The sequence below is a fragment of the Mustela erminea genome, chromosome 2, assembly GCF_009829155.1.
Source record: "Mustela erminea isolate mMusErm1 chromosome 2, mMusErm1.Pri, whole genome shotgun sequence".
In the NCBI taxonomy this organism is placed as follows: Eukaryota; Metazoa; Chordata; class Mammalia; order Carnivora; family Mustelidae; genus Mustela; species Mustela erminea.
The window spans coordinates 53,425,831-53,452,243 of record NC_045615.1 but is presented as its reverse complement, the minus strand read 5'-3'; the positions used below and the strand labels follow the sequence as shown (position 1 = coordinate 53,452,243).

Genomic DNA, 26,413 nt, shown 5'->3' with positions numbered 1-26,413 from the left:
AATCTGGAAGTAGTTACTCAGAGTCCAGGAACTTAAAAATTAATGATCAAAAGTGGTTATTTTAGTCATAGGTCAAGTTTATCCTTATTTAATTACTTTAAGATGAGACCCCAATTCCACATTTATCAGTTCACTGTAGAATCTTGTCCAATATCCTCATCACTGAATCTCATTAAATTAGTTCAAAATATTTAATATGATAATAATATCCAAATCTAAAAAGGGAAAATTTAAAGCCAACAAACATTTAAACATTTGTTCATTTGGGGGCACTTAGGTGGCTCAGTCAGTTAAATGTCTCTCTCTTGATCTCAGCTCAGGTCTTTGTCTCAAAGTCATGAGTTCAAGCCCACACTGGGCTCCATGCTAGGCATGTAAAAATGAAATCAAAATTAAATAAATAAATAAATAAATGTATTCATTAAGTTCTTTTATTATTTGTAATTAACACATAATTATCACAATGTACCATCACAGAGAAAGGACCAAAATGCATTCAATTTTTCCTTTATTAAGAAACTTTATTTATAGACACTAAATTTTCTTTGTAAAGTAAAACAGTATTGCTTGTATTTCTGATTAATAATTTAATAGATTTTGTGAAATTTAGGACACATTAGATTTCCAAAGCTTCCTAATGTTAACAAAGTGTTACTTTTTTTTAAACAAAGAGATGACATAAAACCTTATAAATTATATTATCCACCCTAAGACCTCTGTTATGAAAGGAAGAAAATCTGAAACTGTAGCAAATTAGCAACACAGTCTACCTATTTTACCAAAAGGTAAGCTTATTGTCCTGAGAGAATTAATTCCCTCTACCACTGGTCAAATCTAATACATCAGGAAATGATCCTTGAATACTGCTTCAAAACAGCACACAACTCGTAACGTACATTGATTCATCGTGTCAGTTCAGTAACACCCAAACTGGTCTACACCTCTCCATAGGACAAATCCCCTGATCAAATGTTAAACTGCTTCAAAAATTTCTAAATGCTTATTCTCAATTTCAGTACTTATTTCGTTGTAGACCAGGAACAAACAGTTAAAACTGGCACCAGTGTCCAGGTACTGCCAAGAGTGTATAAAATAGTGTAGACCATCAGTGTAAAACATTTTATCACAATATAGAGTCAGAAATATATTTTATAGCATGACCTACCTGGTCCAAATATGAACCAATAAGACACAAACTTTTATGTGCAATTCATTAAAATATATTCTGTTCTAGCGCATTTCATTTACAAAACAAAGAAGGGAGGGCAAGGAGATGCTGGTCCTGACTCAAAAAACTAAATGCATAATAAGCCTTTGTTTGAGAAACACTAATCTTTCCTCAAAGGCAGAGAACAAAGGTCTGCAAGTTTGACAGGTTAGATAATAAACACAATGGTTAGTTAATAGTGGTCACACAAATAGTGGCTCACTGAATTGAAGCAACTCATTCATAAAATATTAAACTAGTTTTAACTTCTGAAAAACACTGCATTCGATAATATGCTCAAAGGAGCAAAATAAACAAACAAAATAATAACAATAATTAACATGGGACTTTAGCCAGGGCATATCTGTAAAGTTCAATCTCACTAAATTTGCTTTTGACAGAATTATAATCACTGAGAAGAACAGAAATGCTGACCCTAGGTTGCCATATGTATTGTTCCAACAATGACATTCTCCAGCAAGTACTAACTCTTAACACAAATAATCTGAACTATATTAGGCTCTTTAATGAGAGAAAAACACATCCTCAAATCTGCTTATCTCCCTCTCCTTGGTGCTAAGCACTCCCGAAAAGATCTCTAGAGAACAGGAATCGATGATTCCTATCGTATTTACTTTCTCTTTTTATCAGATTCACAGTAGGAACTGAGACCTCACAAAGGATCAGAATCAGTCCACAGAAAAACACACAATGTGCTCTATACTGTGACCTTAAGAAAAATACAAAACAAAACTATTTACAATAAGTGTAAAAGTACTTGTATAGCTTTGGCACCAAAGTTCCTGATTCCTTTTAAATTAACAATGATTCTCTTCTCCCATAACTATTCTGATATTTAACTCTATTGGCCGCTTTTCTAAAAATGTTCTAGCTGAATACCAACAGTAAGATTTTAATTAAAAAGCTTAATTAGAGTTGTCTAACTGGAATGGGCTGCCTGGTGGTGATGTTCACACAAGAGCTGTATCATTCATTGTTACAGGGTTCTTTCCTAGGAGAAGCCTAGACTGGTCCACAAAGTCCCTTCAAGCTCAGGGGAACACGAAAAGCTCTCTAACACAGTCTGTATAATACAGTGACCTTATTCATAGATATTGTGAATATCTATCTGTATTAGCTAATTATTTTATCCCTCTAGGAATGTATCATTACCGATAAGAGACTCAGAACAGACTAAATCCAACACTAATATTGACCTTAAAGACAAGTAAACCATTGGTAAATCTTTAAAATTCATCTAAATTAGCTTAGGCACTTTGGTAAGTAGTGTAGTCCCTAGAATGTCCACTACCTCACAGAGTTAAAAGCAGATTGCCCAGATTCTAATCCTAGCTCTTAATTTAACAGCTGTCTAACTAAGTGTGTATGGTACTTAAGCTCTCCACTTCCTCATTTCTAAGATTAAGAATAGTAAAAATATTTATCTATCTTATAGGGGGTTACTGTGAAAAATAAATGACAAAATAAATGTCTGTAAGGTGCTCAAAATAGTACTTGCCAAATAAACAGACACTATTATAGTGTCAGCTATGATATTTATTACCCCCCATGACAGGAAACTGAACATAAATGACAACTATAATCTTCTTCCAGGATTCAGGCTTTTATGAGAGAAGAATCTAACATTAAAACTCAATATAGTTTTGTTAAAGACAACTCATCAGTTTAATTTCAGAAAATGTCAGTTCTTGGCTACCATAAAGAAAGAGGGAGTACTGGGGATAATGGGAAATGGGAAAGATAACTGTGTTCCAAATCACTCATAATATATAGAATCAGCCCTAAATCCCCAGCTTGAAAATGAAGACAAGTCTACTTGTCTTCTGAACAGTTCTTTTACCTAGCAACAATCCCAGGCGAGGGGATGGCTACCTTTGTTTCTGAAAAGCTAGATGAAGGAGAAAGTATTGAATTACTGAGTTAAAGTCGATGACTCTCCTTTTCTAAATTCCCCTTCAGGCACTTCACAGAACCCAAGGTACAAGGACAACACCGAGGCTCACCACAGCACGCAATTATGTGTACCTGCCCTCAGAGGTAACGTTTGGGGGATAGTGTGTGCTTCAGATGCCTCCGAAACCATCACAGTTCACTGGCAAGGGAGCCTATATTGATAAGAAACTATTGCAGACTGTCCAGACAACAAGCTCTGTTTCCAATCCCCAAGAAGAAATCCAGCACAATAAAATTTTCTCCGAAAGTACTCCAAGTACTAAAGTACTGTAAGCAACAACAACAAAAAAGTTATGATGCAAAAAGCCAAAGCCAAAAACAGGTAAGTTATGGTATGGCCAATGTGTTTCCTTCTCTCTCATTTACATCAGTGGTTACAATCCAAAAACCCAGTCATACATGGCAATAAAATATAAAAATTATAGATCAGAGTTAGCAGCTATGTTCATGGGCCACACCCAAGGCTGTGGGTGAGCTGCATACCTCAATTAATGTTGAGAGCCACATTTAAGGAAATTAAACTTGCACTGTAATTTTTATTCCCGTTTTGACGTGCACAACATCTAAGAGTTTGGCTGCTTTCACACATGGCCTTGTTTTCAGCTGTCTGTCACATAAAATTGCAATTTAGCATCTCACTGATCTCCTGTTTTCTAGGGAAACCTACCCCAAAGCAAACACTGACATATGCTTATGCTTTGGTGTTCCTACGAAAACAAGATGTGGCATGACTCACTACTCTTCTTGTTGAATTATGTGTCTTCTGAAGAAAGAGACCAGCAGTTAAATGTGCTGCAATATTGATGAGTATGGCTATAAGAAACCAGTTATTTAGAAGGAACATTAGTAGAGGTAGAGCAGCTTTGTAAAAATAGCACTAATGAAGGTGCGATTCAGATAATTATAATTTTCCATTTCAGAATCACCAAAAATGTTTGCTGCAACCTAAATATCTGCTGTAGTCTATGCCTAATAAAACCGGATACTAAGAAAACTAGGCCAGTGTCTGAAATTTGACATCCTTAGTAAAGTCTTGAGAAATCAAAGAATTCCACAGATCTTAATAGGTCATCTAAACCGGCTTTGTATCATATCAACATTAAAATCATTAATAAAGTCTTTCAATTTTCAGGTTTCCTGATAGACAAATAATAACTTGGTCTATGTCAAACTACCAAAATTTCCTACTAGTCTAATTACAATCCCTCATTGTATAATATAAATTTATTTTCTTTAGTTTACCAAAAATACCAAGCATGAGTATCTACACGTAGACTCAAATATTGTTACAGCTGAAATGCTTTAGACAAAAAATTTCATCATAACCACTTACAGAAACCAAACACATGGTTTTATTAAGAACATTCTTCAAGATCAATATATACTTACATAACTTAATTCTCACTGTATTATTATTACCAGAAAAAAGGGACCCTGACACTCCATTTTGCAGAAAAATATAATAGAGCAGTGATTTATGATCTCACCTAGAATAAAAGTAAAGCAAAATCCCAAATTCTTATTCCCAAAGTAGGTCAGTATTATAACTCTTGGCTATACTTGAATGCATTTCATTCAAAGCACAGCTTCTCTAGTTGAAGTCCAAGTACAGGTAGAAAATTCAGAATGCACTCCACTGGCCATGTTATACTACCACCATAGGACATTTCAGGATAGAATTTGATACAGATGAATCTTTTTTATATATAGATAGGAACAATGAAGTTTAGAAAGAAATGGTTAACAACTCCTTCATCTTCCTTTCTACTGTACTTGAAATCTTAGCCTTTTCTACACCTCCATTTTCTCATTTAAGAAATGGGTCTATTTCCCACTCCTACCTCCCACTCATACCTCCTATACAAAGACAGAGCATAATACCAGGAAAATTAAAAGCATGAATTTTATTTGGAACCAAGCCTTACATCTCAATACTATCTTCACAACAGTAACTCAATACAAGTTAATTAAGTTCTCTGAATTAACTTCATCTGTAAAAGAGGTTACCAGCTCTCTCACTGGGTTATTCTGAGGATTAAATGAGCAATATATGTAAATTATCGGGCACTATACCTACGACTTGTGTTAATAATTAAAACAGCCTAGAATTTGAAAAGTATTTCCATGCATTTGTAAAATAAATCTACTTAACATTGTAATCATCATATGGTACTGTCATGGGCAAATTCATTATAAGCAGTTTATGTCACTAATTTAGTACTTCAGTAGTAGCTGAAGTAAAAGATTCAGATGAAAACATACACATACTAAAGTTAAAAGCAGAAGAATTTTTCACATCAGTAGTCAATTCTACTAAACCACAATTATGTATCGCCTAAGGAGAAATAACATTTGACAAACTTACACACATTGGAGACTAGGTTTTGGTATAGACATAGCATATTACAGAGGCATTTTATTATACACTATGTCAGAATTTTTTTTAAAAGCGATGAAATCTGCTAATGCTACTCCCTTCCTTAAAACTGTCTGTGCTCTTATACCATAAGCATTTGTCAAAATTATAATTACATAATTATTTAATTATACTATTATGCTGACTATCTCCTTGGTTAACTAGTGTAACAGTTTCATGATGGCAGGTACCATGTCCACCCAGTTCAACTCTGTATTCCTGTAGTGTATGTTGGAAGGAGGCATAATCTACATATATACAGTCAGACCAGAAGAATATATATGAGAATGTCTGTTTTCCCTAGACATCACGAGTTTCTTATTTTCTGTATCTTCCAAATGGTCTTCGTTGTATGTGTAATTGTTTTACGAAGACACAGTACCCACTAAATATTTTCTTATGGAGAAAAGTGCTCGATATAAAGGGTAACTGACAAAAAGGAAAACAGCATTAATTTGAAAGCCAGTTAAATTCAAATGAGTTTGTAATCTCTTGATGGAAGATGGCCTCTAAAGGGGATTACAGCATGTATTCAGTAAAAGGGACACAAAGAAAAACAATTAACTGGTCTTCAATAATAAAATGATGAAAACTGTATAAAGATGATAGAAAGATAATAAGGCCAATAACAAAGGGATGATGAGTGTCTCATTCCTAGCAAAGACTTTTATAGCAAAGTGATTACAAAGACATTATCTGTACAGATTATCTGTACTGTGGCACAGTATAAGCAAATATCTGAAGAAGAATGTGAAAGAAGAGATTTTTACAAACTGTATTTTCAGAAAATATCTTCACATTTCCCACAAGCTTACTTAGGCCATTCATCCTCAAGTGCTATGTCTACGTATACTCTGAAATGCTAAACTTCTTTCTACATCAAACACACAGATAAAAACAAAACACATAGAGAGCTGTGTAATGTGCTGAGGAGAGAAGTGCTCCAGGGTCCCTGACTCAGTGTGCTAAGGGAATCCATGCAGAGACAGGGGTAGTGGCTCACAGGCTCCTTCAGGGCTCATGTTACCAGTAAGTGCTCTCGATGGGACACTCTCTTTCTGACTCCCAATACACAGAATTCTTCCAAACTTTGACTCAGCACATAATATTTATATTGCTCTAAGAATGAAAAGACTGAAAATGGATTTTAAAAATTTTTGTTAAGTAATCTTCCCCAAATGATGATACTGACAAGCAGGCAAGGGCAGGAGAGCTATAAAGCAAATTTCTCACCTACCATAATAGGAAGTCAGTAAATAAACTAAGACTGAAGATTCAAGAGTTAGCAGATGATTATTATTTAGAAATACAAAGGTAAATACCATAAGAAATAAGCCTTGCCTCTGATGAAAGACACCAGGTAAGGGGAGGGCCAAAAAAGGAACTGCACAGTTTTCTGTGTACGCCTTTAAATTTCCTTAGTTATTTGCATAAAATATTTCGATAAAAGTTATATGTAAGAAGTACATTTGGTTATTCAAAATAAGGTAGTAACATTAGTGATAAATACATATTAAAAGAACGCATGACTAATAATTTCAAATATCACATAAGAAACTGATTTACTGAAAAACAAACCAAGGGCGCCTGGCTGGCTCAGTGGTTGGCACATACAACCCTTGATCTTGGGGTTGTGAGTTCCAGCCCAAGGTGGGTGTGGAGGTTACTTAAAAAAAATCTTTACAAAAAACAAAATGAAGGAAGCCCACCGAAATGTACATATCTACCAACACACATACACTCACTACATTTTTAGCCCCTTTCCACCTACTCCAAATATACTAATCAAAGTAGGAGACCTAAAGTCACCCAATCTTGCACTGCCCTTTCCAAGCCATTAAGACCACATCATAGATGTGGTCTGATGTTTCCCTGATGAGCCTTCTTCCCCCATTTCTATAGTATGATACCAGATCAATCATTTCTTAGCCAAATCTCACTATTTCATAAAGCAAAATTTAAGGGAAAAATATCTTTTCTTTCCCTATGATTCTAGTATTTCTTTTGTTTTTCCTTATGGAGAATTTCATATTCTGACTTTTATATATTTATATAATTTATATAGTATTATACATTAAAATGAGATTTTTACCTAGAATGAACTTTCCTATATTTAAGAGTTTTAAAAAATATTTTATTTTATTTATTTTATTTTTTTGAGGATATTATTTATTTATTTGACAGAGATAGAGGGATCACAAGCAGGCAGAGAGAGGTGGAAGCAGGCTCCCCGCTGAGCAGAGAGCCTGATGCGGGGCTCAATCCCAGGACCCTAAGATCATGACCTGAGCTGAAGGCAGAGGCTTAACCCACTGAGACACCCAGGCACCCCTATTTAAGAGAAATCTATTTTCATTCAATTAGTCTACAAATGCTCTACTGAGGTCACAGAATGCATAATCATAAGTCAATTTTAATATTGTCTCTTGTGACTCCCACATAGACAATATTTAGTTAGAATTTAGTCTGTTCTTATTTTGATTAAAAAAAAAAAAAGACTCCAAGTCTCAGATATAATACATTTTGTAATACAAGCTTTTAAAACATCTTTCACACAATATTTTCTTTTTCTCCCTCCAACCGCAAGAATGTTGCCCACATTTCCTTAAGCAAATCTTTCAGGTACTCCACCTGACAACTTGTGGATGTTTTAAAATTATACTAGAGTATATATTACACTGTCAAGAAATGGTTGTCACTAAATGCAATATATGACTTATAAAGGAGATTAGACTCCTCAATTCTGAAAATAGGTAACCATGATGATACAAAATAATAATAATAATAATAATAATAATAATAATCACCTAAGTGTCTGTTTTACAATTGCAATAAAACAAATGTCCATATCCACAGATCATCCCTGCTAGAGAAGCATACTCTTACTGGGCATTAGGTAGCTCCTCAGAACAGTGATTAGACTGGCTTTACATTCATTAGGCCGAGTCAAAATCTGACCCCAACTACGCAAATTCTATTATGCAATATCTTTGCCTATTTAACGCATAAGAGAGAATCAGTTTGTATTATGGGGAAAAAATCAACCAGTCCTTCTGTAGGAATGAATGACATATTTCCTAAAGCAAAAATAAAGGAAACTTTTCCTACTCCTTTAATTTCCTCTGAGAAAACAATTTATACGAAGCAACACAGGAGCTTTTCTTTCCATGCTGACATCAGTTGTTATCACTTATTTCTTTATGGTCTGTATATAGGACAGAATGGCTAGTAACTATACATGTTGCCTGGATTTAACTCCTCATGTTTATGCATATTTTAGCATCCCTTGTGTGATTAAGACTCTATAGGGAATACCACATAGCTGAATAAGATTTCTTAACATTTACCTGGAGTGATGAAATAAACAAGCAATAAGAGCCAGTGGATAGACTGTATTAGGGATGGAACTGTACAGTCAAAATCTCTGGGGATGAAACCTGTAATCTGCTTCAAGCTTCTTAAATTCAATATAGTTTCAGGGCCTTGATTTTAGACAATCTAAGGGATGTCGCCCTCTGAGTGACTATACACTCATAAATTCATTAGGATCTGCCTTTAGAACAAGTCATTTACAAGGCTCCTTGCAAACAGTAATTTCAGCAGTCTTCATTGAGATTACTAACTTTTTGATCCTTTGCATTTGGCAGAAGAGTTGGTATAAAACAGGGACATAGTAAGTTTACTAAATAAATGTGAATAAATTAAGTAGCTTCACTGAAAAACAAAAAAATACTGTGTTAAACTGAGCAGGAGACAGATTAGATAGAAGACTCTGACATGAGAAAGACTTTTCTACCAGAAAAACTAAAATGATTTTTCATTTTAGTGTCAAACCACCCTTTCCGCCCTGTCCTTAGCTATACACTGTGAATATGATAGGGTGATCCACTTACTTTATTCTTAAAAATTTTCTAAACTCTTCTGGAGTGTTCACCCTTTCATTTGAATTTCTAAATTGGCACATTAAGTTCAAGTTTTTACTTTTTTTCTTTTTTTTTTTTGGCATTTCTCATTCTCTTAGTTCTTTCTATATCTATTTAATTTTACTTCAATAAGAACATTAACCTCATAGCTCAGGTAGAGTGTATTTCCAAGAAAAGTTACACACTCCTTTTCTAGATTTCTTTCTAACAATGTCTGTGCAAATAAAAAGCCGAAATATTATGAATAATTTTTTTTTTAACTTTTTTTTTTTTTTTCCCAGCATAACAGTATTCATTATTTTTGCACCACACCCCGTGCTCCATGCAATCCGTGCCCTCTATAATACCCACCACCTGGTACCCCAACCTCCCACCCCCCGTCCCTTCAAAACCCTCAGATTGTTTTTCAGAGTCCATAGTCTCTCATGGTTCACCTTATGAATAATTTTTAATAAAAGAAATACACATTATTAATTACAAGTATCAGAACTATTCTCATTTACCCCTCAAGAATAGAGAACTGCTATTGGATACTGATAGAATTTAAAATTAGAGTTTTTAGAATTCCAAACTTTCGGAGTTCCAAAATTAGACAATTATGGAACTGTAAGTCATCAAAGTTTAAGTCAATCTGTGGTATCTCTGTAATGGATATTTTGAAGTGGGCCAACTAGCCTAAAATGTCACTAAAGATAATATACCAAAGTTATTCTGAGAAGTGATAAGCTCTAGCCAAAGCCACATTGTTTCCTTCCATCTTTCAGTGTGTGAGAGCAGATAGAGCTTAAAATAATTTTGCAAGGACAATAGCACATGTTAAAGGCTTGTTAACAAGTCTTTTAAATTTCTCTTCCGTGATTCAGAGTTTTCACATATTAGAATATAACTGAAATATTTCTACTAAGTAAATAATGCATACATCCTTCTGAAATGTATTAACTTTGAATCCAAAAAATGAAAATATAATGTATTTTATACAAAAAAATAATTCATATCCAATCATAGCTTAGGATAAGAATGATATTTAAGATCACAAAGATGTCTTGAATCAAACCTTCTGAAATAAACTAAGAAACTGTATTCAGGTAACAATTCTACTGAATTTTTATACAATTATGTAATATTACAATGTACAATTTTTATATAATTAGTATATGTATATTGTGTGTATGGTGGATATTTTACCACTGACTACAGCAAGGAAGCATATGAATAGAAATTTTATACTCTGCAAACCCTATACAAATATGATGTGTTTGTATCATTACCATTTCACTGAAGACATATGTATCTGAAGATTTACTGAAGAGTTTTAGATTCATGATATGTGTAAGACTTCCACAGACTCCAAACCTTCTGATCATGCTACAATTTACTAATCTCAGTTTTCCTAGGAGTTGTATAGAACTTGGCCCAGGGATGCTTAATAAATAAATGTTTAAGACTGTATGAGTACAGTAGCTTGCAAAAACCTCTTCTTCAGTAATAAAGAAGCCACCTCTAACAACCAGAACAAATAAACATAGTTGAGAAAAGTGACTCTCAATTCACTGGGCCAAAAGAGACGCATGCTCTAATAGCTTTACAGCCCCTATGCAATGCTGATAAGTAATAGGTGACAAGGAGGAGAAAGATTCCAAGATGAAGTAGAACAATTCTAGAGGGTAATAAGTTGTGTTGGCAGTGACAAAAGAGACAGGGCAAGGTGGCAAAAAACAGGCACTGACTTCAGAGAAAAGAACCAGAAGACAGAAAAGCGAGTCAAAGCACAATCTAAATTTAGTAACGACAACAACGTTTGACCATAGGGCATTTATGCGGGGTGTGTGTGGATGTGTTTGTATGGTGTGAAGGAAGGGGCAGGCAGAAATAGGCAGCAGAAGGGAACTAAGCTGACAGTCATTTAGATTTCAATAGTCCCTAAGAGCAGCAAAATATCACACTACAGACTCCATGGGTCAAATAAGGGTATTGTATACCATAGAGAGTATGGACTCTAGAGCCAGGCCAGGTCCACAGCACAGAGCTGTTACTAAAGGGATGACTTTGGGCAATATCCTTCTGTGTTTTACTTTGCTGTATAAATGATTAACATTATCATTTACCTCACGGGGAAGATGCTATGAGTAGTATATGAGTTGATACATATAAATCATAACAATGATTTAGCTATTACCTTTCTTAAAGATTTGAGAGTGAGCAGGGGGTAGGGCAGAGGGAAAGAATCTCAAGCATATGCCTCACTAGGCACAGAGCCCAAAGTGGGGCTTGAACTTAGGACCCCGAGATCATGACCTGAGACGAAAGCAAGAGCTGGAGGTTTCACCGACTGAACCGCCCAGGGGCCCCGATTTAGCTGTTATTAATTATGTGACAGGTGTTGTAGTACATGGCTCTTGTCCTCATGCATCTTCCCATGCACCCTGTAGCAAGGTTCACCTCAGATAATGAATGTTATTATTCAAGAACTAATCTACCACAGAGGTAAAATACAAAACTCTCAAAACTAGTATATATGTCAATGTGCCTAAATACTCAAAATTCAGTTCAAACTAAAAAAAATTTTAAATAAAAACTCTCATGGTTTTTCAGATATGGCCGTATGTCAAAAATAAAAGAAGATGAATCTTCTGAATCCCAAGGAAAACTTATTAACTCTGGAATAAATAATGGTCGGCTTAAATTCTTATGTCAACAAGGACTCTCTCTAACAGTCCATGAAAACTCACAATGTTAAGTGAGACAGAAGAGTAGAGTGACAAGAAAGTGCCTGCTCTCCACTGTGCTAGTGACTTTAAAAAAAATCAAAGATAGCGTTTTCAATATTGGTGTAACATGTGTCAAAGACATAAAGCAATTGTGAGGAATTAGACTTTTTTTTTTTAATTATTCATTTATTTGTCAGAGAGAGAGAGAGGGAGAGCATGAGGAGGGGGAGAGGCAGAGGGAGAAGCAGACTCCCACTGAGCAGGGACCCCAATGCGGGACTCCATCCCAGGACCCTAGGATCATGACTTGAGCCGAAAGCAGACACTTAACCAACTGAGCCACCCAGGCACCCCAAGAATTAGACTTTCTGAAGAAAAGAAAATCTATTTTGGAAATATTTGCTTCTGTTTCTAAAACACAAACTACCTCTGGAGAAGGGTAGACACGTAACAATGTCCAAAGGGCTCATTCTATCTTTATGGGCACAGACAAATTCAAAGCAATACAAACAATGCTGACATTCATGACATCTCAAAAGCTAGAGTCCAGTTGCATTCCACTGACCCATGCCCTCCAATATATCCATATGTGCTACAGGCGGAACAGAAGAGAAGCAATGTTAATTGAGAACACAGAACACACTTTCTCCAAACAGCCCTCTGACATCTTTTTTTTTTTTTTTAAATCTAATTTATTTGTTAGAGAGAGAGCACAGAGGGAGAATAAAGGGGAGAAGCAGGGTCCCGACCAAGGAGAGAGCCCACCACAGAACTCCACCCCAGGACCCTAGGATCATGACCCAAGTAGTCAGATGACTCACCAACCGAGCCACCCAGGCACCCCAGCCCTCTGACATCTTTAAGGTCTGCTCCTTTCTGAAGATGAAGAACGGACAGACCCTCTGACCTACCAATTCCATTTTTAGATATTTATCCCACAGACCTACTCACACATGTATAAAATGGACTATATTTAAAGTAAACCGTTACGGCATTGTTAAGAATACACCATCCATAGGAAATGGGTTCAAAATATTTTGACATATTCATATCATGGAACATTATGTACCTATTTTTAAAATCAGCAAGTTTTTATTACTTATATAGAAAGATCCCCAACATAAGCTGAAGTTTAAAATACTAAGTTTAAAAAGAAAGATGTAAGACAGTATGCATTAGTATCTACCATTTGTAGGAGAAAGAGACAAAAGTACGTATATCTTGCTCTTACATGCATAAAAATACCTCTGTAAACATACAGCTGCATAATGTTTCAATATATGGGAGAGAATTAAGTGACTGAGAGACAACAGGAAGGAGAAAGAATTTTCACTGCAAAAGCTTTAGATTTTGAACAGTATGAATATATGACTCATTCAAAAAAAATAATTAACAAATTTTTATTTTTAAAAAAGGAAGAAAAAAATTTTTCCGAAGATCCTCCCCAAGGCTAGTAAGTAGAACAGATACCTAAATCTTGGACTAACACTCAAATCAAAAATTTTTTCACTATACCATGCTGCCAATTACAACTGCATTTTTGGTACTTTATAATAAATGTTACTTACCCCCCCCCCCAAAAAAAAGATTCTCAATTCTCAGAAATGTTAAATCATGGACATTCTAATACAGAAATAAAGTAAATGTTACCAGGATATAAGGTCAGTTCCATCTGACACTGAAGCTAAAGAGAAGAGTTCATGTATCCAGGAGATCAGACACTTACCATTTGCTATAGCCAAGAATTTTCTCAGGTTTTAACTGCGGTTCTCAGCTCCAAATTTTATACATACACACACACACACACACACACACACACACACTCTCTCTCTCTCTCTCTCTCTCTCTCATATAAATGTGTGTGTGTGTGTGTGTGTGTCCATTTGGAAAACCCTTTTCCTTCATTTAAATATTTTAGACTATTTAGATATGCTAAATCTCTTTAAGTAACTCTAATCTTCTTTATGGTTTAAGTAATGAAGTATAAAAGATTTCTAGATCTTTATGAAAACTTTGACAACAGAGACGAAGAGTGTGAATCCTTGTTTCTAGAAGAGTCTCCAAATATGAATCCTGATTTCTAGAGAATATTTTTTATGCATTCTTCTCCATGAAAAGAAAAATCCAAAACTAATGAAATGTAAGTACATTAAGATGTAAGTTCCTATTGTCAGAGCTCATGTCTATCCAGGGATTTTCATGGAAATGCTTACAGACATTCTAACTAGAAAATGAGAACACATATATTTAAAAAGATTTAAAAGAATACAAAGTCATTTAGTAACTGATCATATACTCTGTATAAAATCTCTTCATTGTACAGAAGAATATGAAGCTTGCAGGTATTATACTTTCCCAAAGTACTACCATGCAAATGAAGGTCAATTGTATACATCGCATTCAATGTCCTAAACTTTAGGCTGGGGAGCAAATATGCATAAAATGGACCTTTTCTACAAATGATCATTTGTGGAAACCAAGAATGGAGCAAACTAAGAATACAGAATTAAAGCAAAACATGAACTAAAAAGTGACCATCATTATGTACTTAGTGCCTTAGATGTCTTTTCAAGTCACAAAATATTATCGAGGAAAGAAAAAGTTTAGTATTAGGTAAGATATTTGTTAGTCAGGTATTCATTTATATAAGGAAGAAAGTGAGATAGAGTAAGAAGAGACGAGCCAGCTACAGAACATCAAATCACCCCTGGCAAGGTGACTGCACAGCTAAAGTGGTGAGCTGAGAAACCAATTTATCTGTGAACTATACCAGGCTTAGAGGGAAATGGGTGTGCCCTGAGGAAGATTAGATGAATTCCTAACATGTTTTTAAAACAGAATAATGTGAGTGACTCACAGAGAGTAAACAGGCACTTTATATCTGATGTCTTTCAGTTCACCCCTTTCTTTCCTCTCTTATCTTCCCTTAAAAGAATGTCACAAAAACAGCCCAGTTCCTTACTCCTCCTAAATTAAAAAGTGGGTGTATACGAACCTTTCCTACCCACTCCACTAAAACATAGCATTATCCTTCAGATTCCCTGTTTTTGCCTTCCAAAGGGTAAGGCAGAGTGAAATTATCATTCCATCTTACTCCTATCTTCCCAGTACTAAATAAATTTATGTTCAATGTAAGGTTCTCCCTTATAGTTGCAAAGACCTCTTTATTAAAACTTCATGACAAATGGATTTTGAAAGAAAAGTTTCAGGGTTTAGATGAATGTTTGACAGCAATTCAGTCAAATGGTAAACATGGTTCATGGCTCTCCTGTAATATATAACCTGGGTTCAAACAGTGAATCAGCCATTGATGCTCAGGCTTGTCCAAGTTACTCAACTTCTGAAGGAAGGAAGGAAGGAAGGGTGAGAGGCGAAAAGACAAGACAAAAGACAGAAAGAAAAAGAAAGGAAGAAAGAAAGAGAGAGAGAGAGAGGGAGAGAGGGAGGGAGGAAAGGGGGAAGGAAGGAAGGAAGGAAGGAAGGAAAAAACTCTTGTACACACATACAATGCAAAAGAACAAATGGCACAGCAGATAGCAAAAAGACCAGGGCACAACTAGAATCTGACAAAAATCAGACATCTTTAAAAAATGGCACTCTAAAGGGCCAGAAGTTAGACACACGTGTGGCAACAGTGAGAAACAGAATGATAAGGATGGGAACAGACCTTTTTTGGTAATAAAGAGAGTGAACAACTAAAAAATTATTGAATAGGAATGTACTTTCCAGGAGTCAGAAGGGTTGTAAAACACTGATTTAAATCCTCCCAACAGTGGTCCTCAATGACTCTGGTACAGAATTTTTTTCTGTCTGTAGAAGTACAGTCACCTACAAAAAGTACTAGTGAGCCACAAAGAAGACCCACCAACCAAACTGAAGTAAAGCCTGAAAGAGAGGCTAAAGTCACTCCTGGGCAACAGATGATGACAAAATAAATCATTCAGGCTTCCTAGCTCATGCAATCCTCACAGAGTCAATTAGATATACATAATTTAACAGTTTAGGAAGGCAATATGGTAGGCAGAATAATGGCTTCCCAAAAATGTCCCTGTCCTAATATTGAGAACCTGTAAATAATGTTACAGTGGAGAATTAAAGCTTCTGTAAAATGGATTAAAACTGCTAGTCAGAAGACTTTAAAATAGGAAGATTATCCTAGATTACTAAGTAGGCCCAATGTAACAACAAGGGTCCTTAAATGTGGAAGAGGGAGGTCAAAGAGTCAGTGTTAAAATGATGTGATGTGAGACACTCTGTAACTCTGCCGCCTTTGAAGACGGAAAGAATAGAAGCCAAAGAAAGCAGACAGCCTCTAGAAGCTGGAAAAGGCAAAACAACAGATTCTCTCCTAGAGCTTCCAGAAAGAAAACACAGCCTGCCAACACCTTAATTTTAGCTCAGTGCGACCCATTTTGGACTTCTGACATCAAAAATTGTAAGATAATAAATCTGTGGGGTTTTTTCCTGCCACTAAGTTTGTGGTAATCTGTTACATAGCAAGGGGAAACTATTATACACAAAGAAATACATTTTCTAAGATGTTTATGAAAATATTATGGTGTTTATTTTAAAGAATTGAGATATTTAATGTCAATTTATCTAGAAAATCCAGTAATTCAGGATTATCTATGACCTGAGGTTTCGGGGATAGCTGAAATTTTACCACTAACTTCAGATAAATGCTTTTTTCTCCTTTAAGTCTAAAATCACTGACAGTTAACTATAAACCTAGATGTTACGATGCTAATTGAAATAGAACCACAACATAAACCAGATGCAATTTCTAATACTTTAAATTCAGTAAATATTTAGATCTGAAAAAGGAATGGCCAGTTGCCAAAAGGAATGTTAGCACTGAATATATTAAGTAGAAATTGTAAGCATAATATATACTAAAACATTCAAGTTTAAATTTCTGACATCCCTGTTTTCAATGCCTATTGAAGACTAAATGCACCTTTATATTTTAAAAGCTACTTCAAAGTTTAGGTGGGATGTTATAAAAATCAGCAAAACCTGCATGTTTCAAAACATCTTCTGATAACAGAAAATTTTATTTATAATTAATATCAGATTAATAATTAAACACCTTAATGCAGTTCCTTAAAAAGTAAGAGCATCAGCAAACTGAACATGTCTGGAACCTCCTCAGAGTAAATTTCAAAGACTTCCAAATGCTTTTGTCTAGTATGAATTAAAAAAATAAATGTAAGGAGGAAAAACCCCATTTACATATATTTCTCCCAGTGAAGTGTATCTTCTTTTTCTATATGGTTACTGCCGATATGAAATGATTCTGCTTTGAGTAGAAAAGTAGGGGTGTGCACCTGGATGAGGGTGAGTGTTTAGATGGGTATGGTAGAAACCAATCATCTTCTACTTCATTAATAGCAAGGGTAGTATTAGTAATATGGTATCATTTGGATCAAGATATTTTTAAAAATCCATCACTAGGGGCGCCTGGGTGGCTCAGTGGGTTAAGCCGCTGCCTTCGGCTCAGGTCATGATCCCAGGGTCCTGGGATCGAGCCCCGCATCGGGCTCTCTGCTCAGCAGGGAGCCTGCTTCCTCCTCTCTCTCTGCCTGCCTCTCTGCCTACTTGTGATCTCTGTCAAATAAATAAACAAAATCTTTAAAAAAAAAAATCCATCACTAGATTCAGTTCTACAACAATACACTCCTCCTGAAGCAAGAAAAATAAATGCTAATGGTCAAAACAAATTTTGCATCCATCATCCATATTGTCTACACAGAAATGGAAAACAAATATTTACGACTCAGTTGGGCTCACAACTTCCCAGGCTTTGGCATTCCATGATCAACAGTTCCATTTAAGAGATTACATTAAGACTACAGTCTAAGAGTTTTTATAAAATTCCAAGAAATAAGACATATTTCAAAAAACACTGTTTTCTAAAACACACATTTCTGAAAATTTCTCACTTTTCAGTAATTTAATAGGATCAGAGAAGACAATATTGAAAAAAAATTCCATCCTTTCATCAGAAAATAGATGAAAAATACATCTCTTTGACCACCATGACCTTATCAAATAGGATTGCACAACTGTGGAAAAATAAACAATAATAAGAAAGAATGACTGGGGCAATCTGTCTTATCCACTATCCAGTATTCTCAACAAACATCTACTAAAAAGGACAATGAAATGAAAGATGGTCATGTTTCCTGTCTAAAAAAATATTACTCAAAATTGGAACACAGTGCTCTTAAAAAGAAACAGTGACCTCCAACCTTAACAAGAATGTCCCCTTAGGAAGGAGCCATCACTCACAAAATGCTGAAAGTGTAATAATCGGATGATGTGATCTGACCAGCATTCTTTCTTACAAGTTTTCCCTTTTTGGTTATGTGTGTCAGACACTGGGTAAGAAGAATGATTCTTTTAAAAAAATAAACAAACAACAAAACCAAACTGTGCTGAAGAAGATACCACAAACAGGCAAAGCAACTATCATTTGAGTTTTTAAAAAGATACCATATATGTACATGGATAACAAAAGATACTGACGTATTAAAATTTTTTTAAAGGAGGAAGCCTCATCATTTGTGATATAAACAACTTTAAAAAGAGAAAAATGATTTTCTCTTTAATGATTTTTTCTCATTCAGCTCACCTCTTTAGGCTAAAGCTAAATTTACAAAAGAGGCCTAAGTAAGCCTGAAGAATTTCATAGATACTGGAATTACATATTCTAAAATACTTACATGCTTAATTTGGGCAAATTAATGCTTATTAAAAGCTCAGGTTTAACTTTTTCATCTAAGCTAACTACTCTACAAAACAGGGATTCCTAATTTATGGATAAATAAAATGAAGTTCTAAGAACTAAAGGAACTTGCTAGTAGCCTAGAGCTAGTAAGTGATGAAGTCAGGATGAGAACTCTGATGTTTCTGACTGGTCTCAATAAACCAGAAAAACAAGTCTATGCTGCTGTCAAGTACTGAGCTGCCTTTTCTCCTGCTGGAGTTCACCATGACAAGTTAACTCCAGTCTTTGCATCAAGAAAATACTCCACTGAGTTTCATGCATGCATTTCCAAAACCAGACACTAAGAAACAAGTAGAAAAAACTTGCCAGATGTGAACTCATTCCTAATTAAATAAAGGACAAGATACCATACAGGCAATGCTTCAAAACAGATCATCTACAAATATAGCAGATTCGATCAGCATGGCGTCACAGTGTGATGATGGAAAGGACAGCTCAGAGTCAAAACAAATTGACCACTCACACACTATCTCCCTGAGAAATGGTAATACTAAAAATACGTACCTGCAGTCGGTTGAGTGGTAGTCCCCGAAAGACATGTCCATGTCCTAATACCAAGACCCTGTGAATGTTACCTATTTGGAAAGGGGGTCTTTAAAATATAATTAAGTTAAAGATCTTGAGAGGAAATCATCTTAGATTACCTTAACAGACCCTAAATCCAGTGAAATCTCCTTGTAAGAGACAAAAGAGGAAAAGACACAGACACACAACAAGGAGGGGGAAAAGTGATCATAAAGGCAGAGACTGGAGTGACGTAGCCACTTAAAGATGAAAGAGACAAGGAAGAATTCTCCCTGGGAGCTTCCAAAGACAGTGTAGCCCTTTCACCACCTTGATTTAAGACTTCTAGCCTCCAAAACTGGGAGAGAATAAATACCTGTTGTTTTAAGCCACCCAGTTTGTGTTAATTTGTCACACCAACCACAGGAAACTAATACAGTACCAGAAAGAGTGCTGGAAGGACACCTGAGTGACAGTCGGTTAAGCGTCTGCCTTCAGCTCAGGTCATGATCCCAGGGTCCTGGGATCGAGTCTCAAGCAGGGAGCCTGCTTCTCCCTCTGCCTGCTGCTCCCCTTGCTTGTGTACGCTCTCTCTCTCTCTCTCTCTCTAGCAAATAATAAGTAAATAAAATCTCTTTTTAAAAGTGCTGAAAAGATTTGATGAGATGGTGTATTCAAAGCACCCCTGATCTCTAAGTATACAATAAACATTAACAATTATTATTAATGAATTAATATATATGAGGAGCAGCCATTCCACATGCAAATATCGGCTTCTGCATTTTGCCAGGGTTGAAAACGTCACACAGTTCTTGCCTCACTGTGAAATTAATTACTAAAATACATTTGGTACCCTACTAAATGTATCTTAAAAATTAGCAACTGTAACCATTAAACTGTTTCTAGGAAAGACAGATGATTTTCTCTTTAATGATTTTTCTCACTCAGTTCACTGTTTTAGGATAAAGCTAAATTTACTAGTAGCCTTGGGGAAAGTATCATTCACTGCTAACCTATTAAATAGGTTAAATAAAAGGTATCTGAGATCACTAGAAGGAGTTCAAATTATAAAAAGAGGGTGAATGGTTTAACAAAAAAAAAAAAGGAAAAAGATTCATTAATCAGCACTGCTTTGGTCAGGGTGTAGCTACGAAGCACAAAGAATTCTTCTTCTAATGCAAAGAATTAGCCACTTAAGAAGTTCATGAAGTATACTGACTAGGTGGGCCCCCAAACCTCCTCTTACCCAGAAGGTTCGATGTACTTCCGAAACCTCCTTCCTCCTTTTCTGCAGGACTACTGCCTATCAAATACTGGTAGGAAAATGAGAAGTAAATGTAAACCCTTTCTAAATACAAGCCCTCTTTAAGGCCCAGAAGGCAAAGCTTCTGATTTGTGTTCAAGCAAAGAGGAGACTCTCATTTTAAATTCCATCTCCCATTCTATCCACTTACCAAAACAGTAAATAAAAAAGGAATGGTACGTAAGAGAGAATAGCAGTCCTCTATCCGGACCAGGGCACCTGCCACAGTGAGGAGAGGAGGTGAAGAAGTGGAACTTGGAGACTATGACCCTGTTATGGCACAGTTTATTAGTAACATGGCTGAATGAGTATCAAGTTAGAGCAACCAAGCACCAACTCTACCTCCCAGGAGAGGAACTGAGCCAAATGGACAGAAGTATCTTCCAAGAGTCCCCATTCGAGGTGGGCAGAAAAGATGTGTATGTAAGTTCTGTTCTCACCATGGGCAGAGGCAGTAAAAAGGAGAATGTATTACATCTATCCCTAGCTGGTAGTGGACTAAAGAAGAGGCTGGGTTTATAATCAAGATCTAGAAGTGTAAACATTGAAGTTATAGCTCCCCAGAGAGGGATTACCATGTGGGGCTGCCACATAAAACCGTTCTTGCCATTTTGTGGCTACAGTTTAGTGTACTTTCATTTAGCACCACAAACTTGTGCTCATTCGTCTCACTCATTTCTGCACTATTGTTTGCTTTCATTTCCTAATTCTTAGTAAAAATATTTTTAGGAAATTTTCACCCTCAGATGCAGTATTCAACAAATATTCTAGCATAAATCATGAGCAAGTCTGTGAGAAAGATCAGAACACGTACTGCTATAAACAAGACAGGCATGGCCTTTACCCTTGGGAATTTACAGTCCAGTAGCGGATGTGAATGAGGTTTTACATTCACTAATGAGACTTTTTTCCTCTTAAAACCAAAATGTTGGAAAATATGGAAGGACGACATGTGTGTATGTGTTAGGGGACACTAGGTTTTCTATACCTCTATATCTAGAATATGCATTGGCTCTATGAGGGGCCCAGCTTTACTAGTTAAAGAAACCAGGGAGCTGTAGACCTTACCAGCTCAGATAAATGTATCGCAAATGGATTTAGAACAACAAATGCAGGGACGCTTGGATGGCACAGTTGGCTAAGCCACTGCCTCCAGTTCAGGTCATGATCCCAGGGTTCTGGGATCCAGTCCCACATCAGGCTCCTTGCTCAGCCGGGAGCCTGCTTCTCTCTCTGCCTCTGCCTGCCACTCTGCCTGCCTGTGCTCTCTCTCCCCCTCTCTCTCTTTGACAAATAAATAAATAAATAAATAAATAAATAAAATCTTTTCTAAAAAGAACTACAAATGTAAGATGAAGTATATAGTCAATTGAACATGGCTCTCCCAGAAGTTGTATCATTCTGCTCACACCAACTTGAATTACAGGTTCTGTACTTATCTTACCTGTCACACAATATCAAACACCCCTTTTATAGAAGGAACTATGTCTTTTCTTTTTTCTTCTGTAACTGTACAGGAATTAATGAAGACTTACTCCAACTAAAGACCTAACACATAATCATTAAAAGAGTGAATAATCAGTGTTACTGACTGAAGAGAAGAAGAGAGAAAAACTAAGCAAAAGGAACAAAGTTTCAAATGGGAGATAAACAATAGAAAGGAGACAGTGAGACAGCTGCTCCTCAGAAATTTCCTCAACCAGTCCAGAACTTCCAGGCCTCACCATCAGGGAGGACTCTCTCTGTACCCCCAAATCTGTCCTCACCAAGGCCTCCATTTGTTCCCACCCACACTTGTGAAATCGTCTCCCAACTGGTCTTTCTCCTTCCCCACCCTACACAATTACACATAGCCAGAAGAGTTGGGTTTAAAATCCTGGAAGGTAAGCCTATGTATTGTTTTCCTCCATTTCCTTATCTTTAACAGGAGAACAATGATAGCATCCATACTTCACAAAGTTCTCCACAGGATTAAATGAGTTATAGGTGAAGCATTTAAAAGAATGCCTAACATAGAGTATGAGCTCAATAATACTATTATTATTATTATTAAATTTCTTATTATTGTATTTCAAAATAATTCTTCAATAATTTCCCATTAACAAAGAACCAAAATTTAAAATTTTACATATGGCAGCTGAGATCTCTTAAAATAATCTGAACCCCTTAACCTTCTAATCCTCTCCTATTCTTCCTTTTCTCTCAAAAGCTCTATTTTAGCCACAGTGAACTACTGACAAGTTCTCAGAAAGGAGCATGGCTCTCCTCAAGCTGTCTTCTCTGCCCTGAATGCCTTCTTTCTTCCTACTATTGACCGATGGCAAGCTCCTATTCTCTACTCAAGCTTCAGCTCATGCATTACCCGGCAGGACATTTTCTTTGCCACCTTCAGACTCTTCCTCTGTGCTCTAGATGCTCCCTGTACATATCCACATTCTGACAATCATCAACCTGTGTATAAAAATTTCTTTCCCTTAGGGGTTTCCTGAACTGAGAGATACATTAGTTTCTCTACCTATTCCCTGATCCTACTACTGTTACTGGTATACCATACTGGGATACTGCTTGCAGGAGAGAGGGAGGAGAACAGGGTGTTTGTTTTCTCTTTTTCTCTTTTGTACATTGGCCCCAGTAGCCCCAAACTTTCCTATATTTCTCCACTGTTCATATAAGTCCTCTTAAGCAAACAAATTCAGTCAGCAGCCTAAAGCACATACACAGTTTTCTAACTTCAAAGGAAGTAGGGGGTGTGAATTATATATTATATGTGGACAGACATGCCTAAGTTTAAGTAACAGAAATCTCAGTTCATCTTGTCACTCATTCACATATTTGCTAAGTTTTTACAATCCTTTCAAGCTTCTTAATTCATGCTTGATCCCAACCTCTACCACAGCTCAGCTCATCTAATTCCTGGTAAAACGGAATACTTTTGGCACTAACCTATAACTTGCCCTATACGTTAATCATGGAATTACTCTCAACTAAGATCTCTTCTCTAGGATCCCAGCAAACTCTCTCACTGCCCTTCGTCTAAAATTTCTTTTCTTTTCAGAACTTCAAACTTCAGGTGACTAAACAATGCTACTCTGTTCCTTCTTGCCATCATCATTCATGTGTGTGCGCGCATGCGTGTGCGTGTGTGTGTGTGTTGGAGATGAAGGGGACTGTACTTCAGTATTTTTAAGATCTCTATGTCCACTGAAACTAACAAAGTTTCTTCCTATTTCTGTAATTCAATTACATATGGTTCATACAACCTCCAGACATGTAATTAGTGAAGGACATTTTGACTCCTTAGAGACAAGTGGAGGGATTTTAAGGCTTTAAAGAAAGAAAGAAATGCAGGAAAATCAACAACTTAAAGAAAGTAGGAGAAAAGGTTAGAGAAAACAGGAAACATGTTGGCTACTAGAGCAGAGACGGTATTTGGTAAAACCAATTTACTAAATCCAGCATATTTCCCACGCTCAGCATAAGATACTGATTAGACACCTTAAAGAACACTGTAAACAAAGCACGAAGATGAAGATAGACGAAGAACAGGCAAAAGGGTTGATCAAGTTGAGCTCATGGGCTAGCACCTACTGGTCCCTCTGTTCTTTGTCTGCTACACAATTCCAATCCCAGTGTCACCACTGTCACAGAGTTGTCACTGCAGGTATTTTGTAAAACAGATCAAAAAGAAACTCTGAAGCATTCATAGAGACAAATGGTGAGGGTGGACTCAAAGTTCTACTAGTTGACAGCTGGAGCTGCATCACTCTAAAACGCTACAGATCTAGGAAGTCTGTTTTCTATACTTGAACTTAGCAGTGCATTTTAATTCAACCAAGAAACTATTTTACAGATGAAGATATTACTAAAGCTTTTTAAAATAAATCCAGAAAATACATATGTTGGAGGCGCTAAAGGAATGAATGAGGTAATATTACTGCCAGAATATTTTGTGAGCTTTTAAAAACTCAAATTTTTCAAAGAGCACTGGCTTCTTGCTAATATTTTCCATGGAATCTGAAATTACTGGAATATTAAGCAAAAGTCTCCATAAACCCCTCTTTCTCTGCCTTCTATGGAACAAATTTAATGGCAAAAATTCATACTGAGTGTATTTGGGAGTGTAAAATGCACATTTAGACAACAGACATTATGATGACTATACAATAAGAAAATTTCCTTAATTCTTTTTTTTAAAGGGACTGTGTGATGTTGTAGAGCAATCATTCTACTAGGAGGGAAACAGACCTGAGCTTGAATTCTGGCTTATTTATATACAAGTTGTGTGAATTTGAAGAATTTGAAGAGAGGGTATTTACCCTCTCTATAAAGTAGGGTGATAATATCTATCACAATAATTGCTATGAAGATTAAATGACTTAAGTATATTAAGATCCTAGGTCAGTAATTTGTTAAAAGTAAAAATTTAAAGTTCTAGCTTCTTTAGGGGTGGCTCAGTCAATTAAATGTCTGACTTCAGCTCAGGTCATAATCTCAGGGTTCTGAGACTGAGACCCACATCAGGCTCGCTGCTAAGTGGGGCATCCACTTCTCCCTCTTCCTCTGCCCCTTCCCCTCCTCCTCCCCTTGCTCTTGCTCTCCCTCTCCCTCAAATAAATAAAAATCTTTAAAAATAAATAAATAAAGTAAAATGTTAGCTTCTTTTTCTTTAATATGCTTTACTTACCAAATCCCTACTATGCACTAAGAAACAAGACTAAAGCTGCTTCCCTAGTAACCTTAACACTTTTTATATCAGATATCTCAGAACAAAATTATTTCAAGTTCTTGGAAACACAAATATTGTTATAACCTATAAGCGTCTTTAAAGGCATAGATAAAAAACAAACTTTTTTCTGCATAATACTAAAATAATTTCAACTGTAAATATTATATAGCAATAGAAATTACATGCAAACAAATAAAAAACAGCACAACCAAGTTTCAATAAAGGAGCAATTTGCTTTGATCCCCTGGAGAGAATTCTTTGGCTCACTAAGAGGAAACAGGCTTCTTATAAGCAAATGAAATCTACATGAGTATTATAGAATCTATAAAATTTGGGAAAGAGATATTGTATATTTCAGCGTATCAAAGAGATTAAAATTCTACTTTGAAAGAGGCAGTTAGCTAGCTTATCTTTCAAATACAAAAACACTTTTATTAGTTTTAAGAATAATTTGGTAACCAGACATATTCTCAGGATAACAAAAACATTCTAGAATAATAAATAATCCACTATTTCAAAGCAGAGTCTATAAAATATAATTCCAGTAAAACAAAAGAATCTGGAAAGTCCCTCATATTCATTGTTAACAGGATGAATTGCACAGGAAAACAGTGCTATTAAACTGCAGCGAAAACAGTCAAATAAAGGCAGACTCAATTGTAAGAAAGGTCACTGAATTCAGGATTATCATCTATGGATTTTTATTGTAATACAGAAATAAACTCTTGCTGTATTACTCGAAAAATCAAAATTCATACACACACAAAAATAGATGAATGAAGAATTCTTCTTCTTATGCATTTAAACTGCAGAGAAAACTGTTAATAAGGAATCCTGCCTGGTTAAAAAAATTTCTGAAACT

At 35.9% G+C, this 26,413-nt stretch overlaps 1 protein-coding gene across 15 annotated transcripts in view; it reads right to left on the bottom strand.

Moving 5' to 3' along the window:
• The window catches only part of PDLIM5 (PDZ and LIM domain 5), a 205,313-nt gene that overhangs the window by 103,386 nt on the left and 75,514 nt on the right, over window positions 1–26,413 (bottom strand). For 2 of the 15 annotated variants that reach the window (XM_032332928.1, XM_032332929.1), the window contains exon 1: window positions 13,879–13,976. The exons of 12 other annotated variants lie outside the window; for them this stretch is intronic. The gene's annotated coding sequence lies outside the window, so the exon portion shown is untranslated. Of the gene's footprint in view, window positions 1–13,878; window positions 13,979–26,413 lie in introns of those variants that run through there. One more of the 15 variants, XM_032332927.1, reaches the window with a different exon arrangement.